The 17109-nt window shown below is 41.2% G+C and overlaps 1 protein-coding gene across 1 annotated transcript in view; it reads left to right on the top strand.

Annotated features, from left to right (window-relative positions):
• The first annotated feature begins 1896 nt into the window (after positions 1-1896).
• Positions 1897-17109, top strand: part of LOC139416090 (solute carrier family 16 member 13) — a 30680-nt gene continuing 15467 nt past the window's right edge. The window contains exons 1-2 of the mRNA XM_071164356.1: positions 1897-2075; positions 2663-2714. The gene's annotated coding sequence lies outside the window, so the exon portion shown is untranslated. The remainder of the gene's footprint in view (positions 2076-2662; positions 2715-17109) is intronic.

The following is a 17109-nucleotide window of genomic DNA, read 5'->3' as shown; positions in this document are numbered from 1 at the left end:
CGGGATGAACGAGTGACGAATTTCCAGACAAGTGTGGTCCATTTAAAAATCATTCCTTCCTTGCCCTGGAAGTGTATATTCGTCAGACGCCATGATACCTCATCAGAAGTGTCCACTTAATTATAGGGCAGAGTGGATAGGGTGTGTCTTTTCAGTGTTTGGCACGTAAAACCTTACATTAACGCAAGGCGCGCTCTTGAGAAACGCCGTTGCGCGTTTTTCTTCCATTCATTAAAGGCAGAACCATACGAGCCAACACAGTCGGTTAATTTATGGCATTGTTGCTCGTAATACGACACCCTGGCAATTTTAAAACACATATCCTATGATAAACGTGTTGAAGAGATGACTGGAATTTTGTATTCATGTATTTAACTAGGCAAGCCAGTTAAGAACGAATTCTTATTTGCAATGACATGACGGCCTAGGAACAGTGGGTTAACTGCCTTGTTCAGGGGCAGAACGACAGATTTTTACCTTGTCTGTTTGGGGATTCGATCTAGCAAACTTTCGGTTACAGGCCCAACACTAACCACTACCTTCCGCTCCATGAATCAACGAAATTAAAGAATCAACCCATACCGGGTTAGTAGCAATAGTTGTGTCAGTGATATCAGGGACACAATCTTAAATTAAAAAATAAATACAATAGTCATGAAAAAACGTTATTGATGAGAGTTTAACTGGGACTATAAAATAATTAATACATATTTTTAAATTCTGTTATTATTTAAGGCTTATATTTCTCGTGGAAGTTGATGAATAACACCCGGGAACAAACGGCTACATCCAAAATGCATTAAGTTCCCTTTCCATATCCATATTTTTGTGTTTAAGGTAAAGGACACCTGCATTTATATGTAAAGCCTTTTGGGATCCACATTTTACACTAAATAAGTGATTTCCTGGGGACAGAGAAGGCACTGCAATATAGGAATGGCCCAGCTAGCTGGAGGCTATGCAGACGCCCTTTGCAAACATGTCAGCTGCTACTGCATAAATTGCATGTCTGTAGTAGGCCTATATGGGAAGCCCATAGGTTAAGAGCACATCAGCATACATTAGCGTATACACGATGTGCTTGCTGGCTACAGTTGCATTCGTGGTTATAGCCAATAGGCTACCAAGAGACGAATGTGTTAGGCTATAGCCGAACATGTTGCCGGAAAAGTAACTGAAAACAGGTGGAAAACTAGGCTACAGGTAAAACTATTTTTTTTTAAACAGTGCAAGTGTCTCGAACTCACTCAAGCTAAGCCTGCTGGCTTCATTGCTAAAATATATTTTTTTAAAAAGGGTTTCTATTTATGCACGTTCCTTGTTTTCAATTGCATTGCCTATGTCTGTTGTATTTTCATTAAACGCTTGAAAGTGAATAAGGATATACAGGATAAGGGTAGCGTATAGCCTATGATACAGAAGTGGAGAAGGCGGCAGTGAGCTTTGAGCACATGCTAACCAACTAAAATATTCCTAACGATTCCCATGTGTAGGCTAGTAGGCTATATACACCGCCACCAGAGTGCATCACCAGAAAGTGTTTAAATAATTCCAAAATCATTTAAATTGAGATCACACCGTTTTATCATAGTTTATAGACAGATGGGTTACCTACCACAATTTTACCAATGTTACAGCATGCACATGCTGTTGCCCTAGGTATGGGATTTCTGAGACTTGTCTTATCACGGACAATGTTGGACCGTAAAATAAGGTCTGGAATGAATAGTAGGCAATTAAATGTGTCATTTTCCAACGATAGCGTTTGACATAATGTAGCCTAGGTGTGGTATGTGTAGCCTATGGTGTTGTTTAGACGATTCATGTCAATCAGCTGAGCTGCTGCTGCGCATGCGCGTGTGCTGTCTATTCGGCGAAACACCGCTTAATATTTTCATTGTGAGCTGCCAAGTGGGAGTTGCGAGCTGCACAAACCGATTTAACAAAACCACAGAGGACACACTTCAACAATAAATAGTCTGTCACATAGTCCATGAGTTACCTTCACTGCGTAGCATGGATTCTGCCTTCCAGTGAAACTTTCCAGAGAGCCGAATACAACAAGCCTACATTTGGTATGTATTATTGTGATTATTTCTGAATCAGAGGATGTGGTACTGGTGATGTTAAGCACTTCTCCAATTTTTTTTAGATCAGATATTCTGAGCAGCGATAGGCGACGCGAAACAATCACATTTGTACAATCTTTTCTGACCAAGAGCTACAAACGTCAATAAATAGCCGTATTAAACTGAACATATATGTTGATTTTGTCAAACTTGTGTGTGTCTCCATGCTCTTGCTGACAAAAAAATCTTAATGTTGGCTATACTGTCCCTCAAAATCATCCCTTTGTTCCGCATTTGGGTATTTTAAATGTGTTAACTATTGAGGTTTATTTAATACGACTAATAGACCTAATGGTATTTTTTGGCAGAGTTTTATTTCTGTCTATATGGATATTTTGACCATTATTGCTGTAACTACAGTGTAACAATTATTGTAATTGCTAATTGTTACACTGTACACTGAGCATTAACCCTTGTCCTAACCCTAACCTTATCCAACCCTTAGAACAGTTATTACAACACTTTACTAATGTTAAGTGTTACCGAGAGGTTTACTAGTCTAAAATAGACCTAACCACCCCTGTCTTCTGCAGCGTCCAGCTCACTGGAATCTGGTGACCATCCTGCCCCTCTCACACCTCTCAGGTAGGAAATCCGTACACAGACACAACTTAACTTCAGCTAACTTTTTATTCCCTCACTCACTCTCACCCCATCAGACCTGGGTCAGTATTAAAGGTAATGAGGTGCATTTGCCAATACTGTTTTCCGTTGAAAATGAGCCAAAATATCAAACAAAGCTAGCAGTCATTTTATGCAGCACGTAATCTCATTATTTATCAATCCCATGATGTCACAACAAGTTATGCAGTCTTCCTACACCAAACAGTTTTTCCTATGCCACTTTATCAATCAAATTATTTATAAAGCCCTTTTCACATCAGCAGCTGTCACAAAGTGCTTATACAGAAACCTAACCTAAAACCTCAAACAGCAAGCAATGCAGATGTAGAAGCACGGTGGCTAGGAACAAATCCCCAGAAAGGCAGGAACCTAGGAAGAAACCTAGAGGGGAACCAGGCTCTGAGGGATGGCCAGTCCTCTTCTGGCTGTGCTGGGTGGAGATAAGAGTACATGGCCATTAAGGCTCGTTCTTCAAGATGTCCAAACGTTCATAGATGACCAGCAGGGTCAAATAATGACAGTGGTTATAGAGGGTGCAACAGGTCAGCACCTCAGGAGTAAATGTCAGTTCCTTTTTCATAGCCGAGCATTGAGAAGTTGAGAGAGGGGGAGAGATAGATAGGAGAGTGACGAAAACAGCAGGTCCGGGGAAAAGCTCAGTAGTCTGATCTTGGAGTGACAAAAACATGGATTAGTTTTTAGACAAAACGTTTCAGATTTGTTCAATGTTACAAAGATGGAAAAAAGCTGCTCTTTAATATATTTTATGTTCGTCAAAAGAGAGATCAGTGTCCAGAGTAACGCCGATGTCCTTCAGTTTTATTTTTGAAGACTGCAACCATCGAGATTAATTGTCAGATCAAATAGCAGATCTCTTTGTTTCTTGGGACCTAGAAATAGCATGTCTGTGAAAGTTTGCCATAGCAACTCAGTAGTTTGCCAAATGACTTAGTAGTAAAAGTTTGTTCACTTCACTGTTATGATCCAATCATTCAGTGAGACAAACACACCCCAGGCTCTGACAGACCAACCTGTAAACCACTAACTAACAAGTCTCTTACCCATTCATCCATTTTAGTTGCAAAAAGATGAGACCCTTTAAAAAGGGGAACATTCCAATAAGTTCTCTGGTAAATGAAGTGAAACTTTAATGAAGTTGGAGCTGCTTTCGTGTCTTGGCAAATAGCCTTGATACACAACAGGAGGGCATTTAGCTGGTTACTGCATGGATATGTTTTGCTGTGTCGGCAAGAAACTGGTTTCCTTTTCGTACATCTGTACACTAAATTACACTGAACAGAAATATTAAGATTTTACAGTTCATATAAGGAAATCAGTCAATTGAAATAAACAAGACCCTAATCTAAGGCTGGGAATATAGATATGTGAAAGGTCTGATGCCGGAGATGAGAAGCAGGTACGGGGAGTCAAACATTTAATAGGGACAGACAGGTAACAGGACAGAAACAGCCTCTGCACACAGGTATTCAAGGACATATGAACATTAATGCAGAAGCAGGTGTTGGATTCGGGGTAAACTTTGACCAGTGAGCTAAGGTGGGGTTTTACCTAGCAAAGACATAGATGACCTCGAGCCAGTGGGTTTGGCGACGGATATGTAGTGAGGGCCAGTCAACAAGAGCATGCAGGTCGAAGTGGTGGGTAGTATATGGGGCTTTGGTAATAAAACGGATGGCACTATGATAGACTACATCTAGTTTGCTGAGAAGAGTGTTGGGGGCTATTTTATAAATGACATCGCCGAAGTCAAGGATCAGTAGGATAGTCAGTTTTACGAGGGCAAGTTTGGCGGCATGAGTGAAGGAGGCTTTGTTGCGAAGTAGGAAGCCGTTTCTAGATTTAATTTTGGATTGGAGATGCTTAAAACCTGTTATTGCTAGACGTTCCGATAGTGGAACCCCTCGACAACATCCTGTGAAATGGCAGAGCGCCAAATTCAAATTAAATTACTATAAATATTAAACTTTCATGAAATCACACATGCAATACACCAAATTAACTTCTTGAGTGTAGGGGGCAGGATTTTTGTTTTTGGTTAAAAAACGTACCCATTTGAAATTGCCTATTTCTCAGGCCCAGAAACGAGAAGATGCATAATTGTCAGATTAGGATAGGAAACACTAAAGTTTCAAACTGTCAAAATATTGTCTGTGAGTATAACATAACTGATATTGTAGGTGAAAACCTGAGGAAAATCAAACCAGGAAGTGCTGTTTTTCCTGAAAGCTCTCTGTTCCATTGGATGCCTTGCCTCCATTTAAAGGGATATCAACCAGATTCCTTTTCCTATGGCTTCCTCAAGGTGTCAACAGTCTGTAGACATAGTTGCAGGCTTTTATTTTGAAAAATGAGCAAGAAAGATAACATTGCGTCAGTGGATAGCTGGGTGTTTGCAGAGTTTTGCTTGCGCAACAGAGTGGGGCAGCCATTGTCTCCCTCTTCTATTGAAAAAGCGACTTTCCCGGTTGATATATTATCGATTATGTATTTTATAAACAACTTGAGGATTGATTATAAAAAACTTTTGACATTTTCCGTGGACATTACGGACACTATTTGGAATTTGTCTGTCGTCACCGCTCGAGCCTGTGGATTTCTGAACATAACGCACCAAACAAATGGAAGTATTTTGGATATAAAAAGTCTATGGAACAAAAGGAACATTTATTGTGTAACTGGGAGTCTTGTGAGTGCAAACATCCAAAGATCAAAGGTAAGTGATTTAATCTATTGCTTTTCTGACTTTCGTGACCAATCTACATGGCTGCTAGTGTTTAATATTTTGTCTACTGAGAGAGATGTTCTTACAAACGCTTGCTATGCTTTCGCCGAAAAGCTGTATTGAAATCTGACACACCAGGTGGATTAACAACAAGCGAAGCTGTGTTTTGCTATATTGCACTTGTGATTTCATAAAAATGTAATATTTTTAGTATTTTGATTTTGTCGCGCTGCAATTCAGCGGGTGTTGATGAAAATGATCACGCTAAAGGGATGGGCGCGTCAAGAAGTTAAAGATACAATTGTTGTTAATCCAGCCAACGTGTCAGATTTCAAAAAGGCTTTACGGCGAAAGCAAACCATGCGATTATCTGAGGACAGCACCCCATCAATCAAACAGACAATCATATTTCATCCCGCCAGGTGCGACACAAAACTCAGAAATAACAATATAATTCATGCCTTACCTTTGAAGAACTTATTTTGTTGGCACTCAAATGTCCCATAAACATCACAAACGGTCCTTTTGTTCGATAAATTCCGTTATCTCAAATGTCCATTTTATTTGACGCGTTTGATCCAGAAAAACATTGGTTCCAACTTGCACAACATGACTACAAAATATCTAATAAGTTACCTGTAAACTTGTTCCAAACATTTCAAACAACGTTCCTAATACAACTAGGTATTTTTTAACGTAAATAATCAATAACATTTAAGACGGGATAAACTGTGTTCAATACCAGACGAAAACAAAGTGGAGCGAGCTTTCAGGTCGTGCGCCCCAACCACAACAGTACACTAGACTCGACCCTCATTCTGAACAGTCCTACTTCTTCATTTCTCTAAGGAAAACCATTAACCAATTTCTAGACTGACATCTAGTGTAAGCGATAGGAACTGCAAGCAAGTGCCACAAATCTAGATCCACATTTAAAAAAAAAACATTGAAAAGAGTGACCTCAATAAAATAAAATCCTGTGTGGATTTCTCAGGTTTTTGCCTGCCATATCAGTTCTGTTATACTCACAGACATTATTCTATCTAAACCTACCAATTATATGCATATCCTAGCTTCTGGGCCTGAGTAGCAGGCAGTTTACTTTGGGAACGCTTTTCATCCGGACATGAAAATACTGCCCTCTAGCCTGAAGAGGTTTTAATGTGAGTCTGGAAGAATAGTTTACAGTCCAACCAGACACCTAGGTATTAGTAGTTGTAGTCCACATATTCTAGGTGCGGGCAGCAATCGGTTGAAGAGCATGCACTTAAAAACAGTTGGAGGCCATGGAAGGAGTATTGTATGGCGTTGAAGCTCGTTTGGAGGTTTGTTGGCACAGTGTCCAAAGAAGGGCCAGGTGTATACAGAATGGTGTCGTCTGCGTAGAGGTGGATCAGAGAATCACCAGCAGCAAGAGCGACATAATTGATATATATAGAGAAAAGAGTCTGCCCGACAATTTAACCCTGTGGCACCCCCATAGACTGCCAGAGGTCCAGACAACAGGCCCTCCGATTTGACACACTGAACTCTGTCTGAGAAGTAGTTGGTGAACCAGGCGAGGCAGTCATTTGAGAAGCTAAGGCTATTGAGTCTGCCGATAAGTATGTGGTGATCGATAGTCGAAAGCCTTGGCCAGGTCGATGAAGACAGCTGCACAGTACTGTCTTATCGATGACAGTTATGATATCATTTAGGACCTTGAGCGTGGCTGAGGTGCACCCATGACCAGCTCAGAAACCAGATTGCATAGTGGAGAAGGTACGATGGGATTCGAAATGGTCGGTGATCTGTTTATTAACTTTCAAAAATGTTAGGAAGGCAGGGCAGGATGGATCTATAACAGTTTGGGTCTAGAGTGTCCTCCCCCTTTGAAGAGGGGGATGACCACGGCAGCTTTCCAATCTTTGTGGATCTCAGACGATACGAAAGAGGTTGAACAGGCTAGTAATAAGGGTTGCAACAATTTTGGCTGATAATTTGGCTGATTTATCGGTGGTGACAGTGTTTCCTATCCTCAGTGCAGTGGGCAGCTGGGACGAGGTGTTCTTATTCTCCATGGACTTTAGTGTCCCAAAACCTTTTGGAATTAGTGCTACAGGAAGCAAATTTCTGGTTGAAAAAGCTAGCCTTAGCTATCCTAACTGACTGAGTATATTGGTTCCTGACTTCCCTGAAAAGTTGCATATCGCGGGGGCTATTGATGCTAATGCAGAATGCCACAGGATGTTTTTGTGCTGGTCAAGGGCAGTCAAGTCTGGGGTAAACCAAGGACTATGTCTGTTCGTAGTTATTTTTTTGAATGGGGCATGCTTATTTAAGATGGAGAGGAAAGCACTTTTGAAGAGCAACCAGGCATCCTCTACTGTCGGGATAAGGTCAATATCCTTCCAGGATACCTGGGCCAGGTCTATTAGAAAGGCCTGCTCGCTGAAGTGTTTTAGGGAGCGTTTGACAGTGATGAGGGATGGTCGTTTGACCGCGGACCCAGTACGCATGCAGGCAATGAGGTAGTGATCACTGAGATCCTGGTTGAAGACAGCAGAGGTGTATTTAGAGGGTAGGTTGGTCAGGCTGATATCTAAGAGGGTGCCCATGGTTTTGGATTCAGGGTTGTACCTGGTAGGTTCCTTGATGATTTGTGTGAGATTGAGGGCATCTAGCTTAGGATGTAGAACGGCCGGGGTGTTAAGCATGTCCCAGTTTAGGTCACCTAACAGTACGAACTCTGAAGATAGATATGGGGGGGGGGGGGGCGGCGATCAATTCACATATGGTGTCAAGGACACAACTGGGGGCCGAGGGTGGTCTATAACAAGCGGCAACTGAGATACTTGTTTCTGGAAAGGTGGATTTTTAAAAGTAGAAGCTTGACTTGTTTGGACACAGACCTGGATAGCCTGCAGAGTTCTGTCATACTATCTCTGAAGTAGATTGCAACTCTGCCACCTTTGGCAGCTCTATCTTGTCGGAAAATGTTAGTTAGGGATGGAAATTTCAGGATTTTTGGTGGCCTTCCTAAGCCAGGATTCAGACATGGCTAAAACACTCGGGTTGGCGGAGTGTGCTAAAGCAGTGAATAAAACAAACTTAGGGAGGAGGCTTCTAATGTTAACATGCATGAAACCAATGCTTTTAAAGTTACGGAAGTCAACAAATGCGAGCACCTGGGGAATGGACACTTTGGGTGAGTGCAGGGAAAACAATTGCATGTGACAGTACTGATAAGGGGAGAAACCGTTGAAGGCTCATATCACTTAGTTCCCTGCTTAGCAAGAAGGATGCAATGTTTAGAGATGAGGAGGAGACGTGGGGTATGAATACCACCTGTAAGGTGGTACTGTAAGCCATGTTTTTGTCTGAATACAGCTGTGTCGACCCTTTGGGAAGAATTAAACTTGGTTAAGCTTCCCTAGTGCCTGTTAGGTTTTTATTTTTAGTAAATAACTATCAGATGGCACTGCGAGCAGGGTTCACCATGATTTGTAGTCAAACCAAAGAGTCCAGATCAGTGGAGCGGAGCTGGCAACAATCACGGTAGGCAAGTTCCGATATCTGTTTCCACTCATTTTTATTTTTGTACCTTTTATTTAACTAGGCAAGTCAGTTAAAACCTCTCTGGGATATGTGGGACGGTAGTGTCCTACCTGGCCAACATCCAGTGAAAATGCAGAGTGCCAAATTCAAATAATATACTATAAAATTTTTACTTTGAAATCACACATTCAATATACCAAATGAAAGCTACACTTGTGAATCCAGCCAACGTGTCAGATTTCAAAAATGGTTAACGGCGAAAGCAAACGATGCTATTATCTGAGGATAGCATCCCAGTAAACAAAGAGAAAAGCATATTTCAACCCTGCAGGTATGACACAACGCAGAAATAAAAATAATTAATGCCTTTGACGAGCTTCTTCTGTTGGCACTCCAATATGTCCCATAAACATCACAAATGGTCCTTTTGTCCGATTAATTCCGTCAATATATATCCAAAATGTCCATTTATTTGGTGCGTTTGATCCAGAAAAACACTGGTTCCAACTTGCGCAACGTGACTACAACTTTAGGTATTTTTTTACGTAAATAATCAATCAATTTGAAGACTGGATATACTGTGTTCAATACCGGAGAAAAACAAAGTAGAGCGTGCTTTCAGGTCATGAGCCTCTAACAAAGAGTAAGTACACTTCCCTCGAGCCTCATTCTGAACAGTGTTACTTATTCATTTCTTAAAGGAAAAACCTCAACCAATTTCTAAAGACTTGACGTCCAGTGGAAGCGATAGTAACTGCAGGAAAGTTGATTAGAAATCTGGATTCCCAATGAAAACCCATTGAAAAGAGTGACCTAAAAAAAAACACAAAACCCAATCTGAACAGTTTGTCGCCTGCCAAATAAGTTCTGTTATACTCAGACATGATTCAAACAGTTTTAGAAACTTCAGAGTGTTTTCTATCCAACTAATACTAATAATATGCATATCTTAGCTTCTGGGTCTGAGTAGCAGGCCGTTTACTTTGGACATGCTTTTCATCCGGATGTGAAAATACTGCCCCCTGTCCCAAGGAAGTTAAAATCAAATTCTTATTTTCAATGACTGCCTCGGAACAGTAACTGCCTTGTTCAGGGGCAGAACGACAGATTTTTACCTTGTCAGCTCGGGATTTGATCTTGCAACCTTTTGGTTACTTGTCCAACACTCTAACCACTAGGCTACCTGCCTCCCCATCTTGGGGAGATGAGAATCGTAGGCTGAACAGTATAGGATACGGACCTGGAGAGCCTGAGTTTAATTCAGTAGGCCCATTGTATAACGACCGGTCGTAACTTTTATGGTAAACAGTAAGTCCCTGAAGGTAAACTCGTACAGGCTAGTACCTGGGATATGAATACCACCACGGGGGAAGCCATGTCTTTTGTCTGAATACAGCTGTGTCGACACTTTGGGAAGAATTTATGGGGAACAGAGCGGGGAACCAGACACATATAGGGAAGGTAATGACAGAGGTGATTGAGTCCAGGTGAGTCCAATAATCGCTGATGCACGTGACGGGGAAAGCAGGTGTGCGTAATGCTGGGGAGCCTGGTGCGTGAGCAGGTGTGACTATGCATATGTTGGTCACAGATACTTTTTTGAAAAAGAAGGGCCGTGGATCAGAAAACCAGTCAGTATCTGGTATGACCACCATTTTCTTCATGCTGCGCGACATATCTCCTTCGTATAGAGTTGATCAGGCTGTTGATTGTGGCCTGTGGAATGTTGTCCCACTCCTCTTCAATGGTGGTGCAAAGTTGCTGGATATTGGCGGGACTTGGAACGCGCTGTCGTACTTGCCGATATACAGCTTTTGTCAGATTTTACTTAGTGTTTAGGAGAACTCATACAGCAGGTTAGGAAAATTAACGTAGCCGGTTAGGTAAATTGTCAGGGTTAGCTAAAATGCAAACACATTCAACTTTTGACTTCAGTTTGACAAAGCTATATCCCTTCTAGCCATCACCGTCTGACCACCAGAGTATTTCAGATTCCTCATTGAGTCACGTGTCTATGAACCACACCTGGGTTCAAATAGTATTTGTTTTCTTTTGAGCTGTGCTTGATTTAGCTTGACTGGCACAATGAAACAAATGGAGTAGTCCCAAAATGACAAACCCCGTCCATCTGGCACTTTAGGCCAGGCCCAATCAAACATTAAAAATATTTGACGGAAAACAAACACTCTTTGAACCCAGGTCTCCCATTTGCGCAGGTTAAGGGTCAGGGTCTCTGGCAGTGCTGCTCCGGGTCAGGTGATAAATATGTTGGCCAGATGCACCAGTTGCACGTGTAGCTCCAGTGACGTCACTCCCATGAGAGATAACACAATATGTCTGTCCATTTATTGGCTTAAAATAGTAGAAAAACTAGTTGATGATAGAAATATAGAGACCTTAAGGTATTGGCTTTGTCCTTTAAACTTTAACCCTCACCTGTCTGGGTAGGTAACAGGTACTACTAACGGGTTAAATTCTACCTGGTCATTTACAATGCAAAATTATTGGGGTATACTGGACTCTGTCATTTCAACATACAACTTGTTGGTAATCCACTATGACTGACTGAAATTATTGACAAAATGATGTTGAAATGACATGAAAACAATGTAGATGCAGTGTTGTTAGTGCCAAGTTGGTATGGAATGTACAGAATGAATGTGATGCGGACCAGAAAAAATCTCACCTCCATAGAAGACCTAAAATCATCTTTCAGTGAGTGCATCTCAGCAGATGATTCAATCACACCCATTCCAAGTGCTTCTGAATCCTGCGATTGTGGGCAACCTCCTTCTCTGTGTGTTTTACCAGCTGCACCAGTGCAGTGAAACTGTTCACGTCCTAACACGGTTTGACAACAATCTACACAAAATATTCTGTCAAAGTGGGAGAAAAATGTATAATGAAAAAAAGATCCATAAAAATGTGAAATAAAATAGTCGTTTTTGATTTTAATTGTTCGTTTTTTACATTTATTTAAATAGGCAAGTCAGTTAAGAACAAATTCGTATTTACAATGACGGCCTACATTCTCGTTGCATAAGTATTCAGCTCCCTGAGTCTTGCAATAGAGGTCTGGCGGGACTGATTTATTTATCCCACAGCTGTTTATACCACACCCACTGCATGGCTTTCTACCCAACTCGCACAGAACTTGTCTCAAACCCAACCACAGTCCCTCAATGTTATCACTTGCCAGCCAAGGTCCCTGGAATTTTGCGTCCTATAGGCAATATCAAATGCGCAAAAATAACTTAAGAAATGGGTTAAATGACCAGATTCTCGCGTGGCCCATTATATTAGGCTATCTGTATTACTGGGCTATATCAGCCAATATGGTAGATGTAGTTCGAAGACAGCAGAGTTGGAGAAACTTGCCCTTTCTCTTGAGTTATTTTTTACAGCCTACCTTTTAGGAGTGGGAAGATTTTCAGACAGAGAAATAGGGGTGGTCAATATTTATTTCTAGGCAATGTAGAAAACTATAGCCTAATCATATTTATGAAGAACATTTCCTTGGAAAGATAACTGCCCGTGCTTCTCTGCCCATGCAGGCTATAGCCAACTATTTAATTGAGGCCACACGTGCACATGATCCCGCACGTAGGACTACTGAACTGGAAGGAGCTTGAATGATGACCGTGACACTTGCTACGTTTTGCTCAGGCCTATAGGACATGTCCTCCTAAAAGGTAGGCTGATTTTGCAGGCAGAGGCAAATAAATGGGGAATCAATACTCATTGAAAATTAAAAGGCGCAACGTTCGCTCACCATAGTAGCCTAACCTGTGCCTTTTCCTTTTCGATGATGATACAAATGTTTGATTGCAACTCGACTCACGTTGGTTAGGCGCCCTCCAATTCTTTCCGTTATCAATATTTATTTACCGACACTGGTAAACTACAGTCTACGAATATTTACGTTAATTTCATATTTAAAATGTACTGCCACGTGATTCTCCACCCATGTAGGCAGCCCACTCTATTTCAATGAGACCACATACCGTGAGAGGTAGTTAATTAACTGAAGTTGAAGCAGCGAATTCGGTGTGTGAATAATGCAAAAAATATGTGCTTTTAATACAATAGGTAGGCCAACCCATGCAAAGCAGAAAGATGACCGTTTGCAAATAATCTGCAGGACAACATAAGTATTTTTTTTTTATCCCAAAGTCGTCTCTGATCCCCCTCAGAATGAAAAATGGCAACCTAGCCGCAATGATCTGTTGAGACCCGCATACTGAACGCAGCCCTCTACTTTGCACACCTGATTGCGCAATTTTTGCCTATTCTTTTCTAAATTCTTCAAGCTATGTAAAGATGTTGGGGATCATGGCTAGACAGCACTTTTCAGGTCTTGCCGTACCTAGTATTTTAATCAGATTTAAGTCAAAACTAACTTGGCCACTTAAGAACATTAACTGTGTTCTTGGTAAGCAGCTCCAGTGTTGAGTTGAGCTGGTGTTGTAGGTTATTGGTGAATTCCCCTCCCAGTGTAAAGCAGTCTGAAGCAGGTTTTTCTATAGGATTTTGCCTATGCTTAGTCCTATCCTGTTTCTTTTCACCCGGAAAAACTCCCCAGTATTAGCCAATGTCATGCATACACATACCAATGATGCAGCCACCACCTTGCTTGAAAATAAGGAGGCAGTTACTCAATGTTGTTTTGTTGGATTTTCCCCAAACATAAGGCTTTGCATTTAGGCCCAAAAGTGTATTCATTTTTTTGTTTTCAGTATTACTTCAGTGCCTTGTTGCATACAATATTAAATTCACCAATGGCCTCATGGTAACATCCCTGAGCAGTTAAAAAAAAAAACCTGGTCTTAGTAGCTGAATCTGTGCTTGATATTCGATACTTTTCGATACCTTACATATGTTCTATGTATGAAGGGTTAGTTATTTACAAATCATGACAACTTCTGATATTGCACATAGTGAGTCCATGTCACTTTCTATTTGATTTGTTAAGCCAAATTGTACACCTGAACTAATTTAGGCTTGCCTAAACAAAGGGTCTTAATACTTATACAATGACAAAATTTTAGTTATTTAATTTTATAAATATTTTTTCTTCCAGTTTGACAGAGTATTTTGTGTAGATATTTGCCAAAAAAATATTATTTAAAAAAATGTAAAAAAATCTTGGAAGAATTGTAAAAAAAAAAAAGTTAAACGATACGAAGCATACACATACAAACGACAACATTATACAAACATCAACTACATCGCGCCTGCCCAGAACCACTAGCATACACACACATCTCCAGCGCCCACATCGCTTTCCGCCACATGGAACCAAAACTGCACCATTTTGTTCTCGCCGTAGCCCACACACTTTCAATATTTTAAATAATCGATCATTATATTTTTTACCATTGTGTTAATTTATGGTGGAGTGATTGATTTCCATGTTTTTAGTACATGCTTTTCAAGATGAGTAATGAGAAGAAAGTTGTCTAACTCTGCGGGTATCTCACTACACCCCCATATGCCATGTCTTGAAATATTAAAAGACAGCCAACTTTCTAGCTCCACCCATAACTTTTGGACTTCATATCATTCCCAGAAAGCATGGATTATTGAGTCATTACTAGTTTTACATTTAGAACATGACTCTGCCATTGTGCTGTAGAATTTTAGAATTTTGTATAATTCTTTACATTAATTTATACTGGATTAAGCGTACATTTTCGTTAACTGTAATTTTGTTAGTTATGCTCCAACATCTTGTGCCAATATCAGTTCTTTTTAAGGGATTGTCAGTACGAATATGCTCTCTGCAAGAGTTTGTATGTCTTCCTTGTCAATGAAATCCATTTTAATCCCACTTTATAACACAATAATAATGTGAAGAAATCCAAGGGGTCTGAATACTTTTGCAAGTCACTGTAATCTTAACTGCACTTGAATTCCTTTTCTCTGCGACCACTGATCCGAACAGCGTTGATAAAGTGAAGCGAATGGCATTCGATCAAAACATGTTGAGTCTCTTGTGCCTTCCTTGTCTGCAGTCCTGGGTGAAATGAGGCATGGGTAGTAAAGCTATTTGGATCACAGCCAGTAAGACAGGCAGAGTGAAGTCTTCTCAAGTGGCAGAAGCATTTGACGGCTTTCAATAATTGTTTTTCAGCAAAGAACCATCACTTCTGACCGTTATAAACTCACCCTGGCACTAGGTTATCTGGTGGTAAATATTGGGGACAGGGAAAGAGTCTACCCGCATGTTATTGGTGAATTGTGGGAGAGTGCCCCCTTTTAAAGCTTTGAGAATCTCAAGGACAAGGTTTCTGTAACAACTTAAGGATTGCGTTAAACATGTACTACCTGTTTTTAGAGAATGCAACCGTGCAGCTAGACTAGAGAGACTGACAGTAATAAAAGACAAACAATGCAAACCACCACTGGGCACAGGCGCCCAGTTTCACTGAACTTTTATGCCAGTTTAACTCATCAAACTGGAATAATAGTTTAGTGAAACTGATCTAAAATTGCCTCGCTCTACACAGGTAGCTCTTGTTGGTAGCTTCTCTTTGCAGCTTCTTAGAGTCCCACTACAGAAAGTGCTCAGAGCGACTAATACAAAGACCCAAGATAAATTCTGGATTGTTTTGCGTCGTTGTTTGAAAAGCCAAAGTGCTTCATGCCGAAAAAAGTGCTTGATTACTATGAACTCGACCATCAGAGTTAAAGAAGCCTCTTCTTTGGGTCTTTAAACAGGTACTACCTGTCCTCTGAGAATGCACCTCTCTGGCTGTCTGTCTGGCTGTAGACTCTGCAGACGGCTTTCCTCATCTGTGTTAGACAAGACGGAGCACACAGCCAGAGAAGGATCCTTCCTGTAGCTCCTCTCTGAAGGGACGCATACAATGAGTATACAAAACATTAAGAACACCTGCTCTTTCCATGACAGGTGAATCCAGTTGAAATCTATGATCCCTTATTGATGTTACTTGTTAAATCTGATTCAATCAGTGTAGATGAACGGGAGGAAACAGGTTAAAGAAGGATTTTTAAACAATTGAGGCATGGATTGTGTATGTGTTCCATTCAGAAGGTGAATGGGCAAGACAAAAGATTTAAGTGCCTTTGAACGGGGTATGGTAGTAGGTGCCAGGTGCACCGGTTGTATCAAGAACTGCAACGCTGCTGGGTTTTTCACACTCAACAGTTTCCTATGTGTTTCAAGAATGGTCCACCACCACCCAAAAGACATACAGCCAACTTGACACAACTGTGGGAAGCATTGGAGTCAACATGGGCCAGCATCCCTGTGGAATGCTTTCGACACCTTGTAGAATCCATGCCCCGACGAATAGAAGCTGTTCTTTGGGCAACGGGTGGATGGGGTGTTCTTACTGTATACTCAGTGTAGAGTGCTCCTTAGCGAATGATTAGATCACAATCATCCCACTAATTAGAGAGACAGTCCTGACCTGCACCTCCTCATGCACCTTTACAGGGTGTTGGTTGATGCTACCAGCTGTTCTCCTCTGGCTAACTGTCATCACAGTGCAGTCAAACACACCTGAGATCCCCTCAGTCTATACAGGTGGCTCCCGTTGGCAGCTTTCCAAAGGTACCTGGCCGGACGCTTCAGCCGTCGTCGTTATCAATCTTGTAGTCCTTTCACTTGTCTGCAACCGTGAAGGAAATGAGATGGGATGAGACGGGAAGCTGGAGGCTCTCTCCATCTCCATCTCTCCACCCCGCTATCCATTGTTCTCATTTCCCCTGTGCATAGAGCCGATGAAGAGGTGTATTGACACCGCCATAGCCCCCAGGGTCTTATTCGAAAAGCTTTGCGTGTTTGTGAAGAGATCACGTAGAGATGCATAGACTTGGATTCGTAAAAAAGTTGTTCTCTAGTCTAGGAATGTGATTTCACAGATTACGTGGTTACATTTCCTTTGGTCTGCTCCATTTTGGATTCTTCATATTATAGTACACCTCATAAAGCCAGGGGATAAATGGTGAAAACCCAACAGTCTATAGCTCATACACTTCCCATTAGAAGTTGGCATGAGGCAGGCTGAACAAAGCCAGGCCATGCAATTCAATATCCATCTTCAAACA

Source organism: Oncorhynchus clarkii, chromosome 9 (genome assembly GCF_045791955.1).
Source record: "Oncorhynchus clarkii lewisi isolate Uvic-CL-2024 chromosome 9, UVic_Ocla_1.0, whole genome shotgun sequence".
Lineage (NCBI taxonomy): Eukaryota > Metazoa > Chordata > Actinopteri > Salmoniformes > Salmonidae > Oncorhynchus > Oncorhynchus clarkii.
This window is presented reverse-complemented; position numbering and strand designations above follow the sequence as displayed.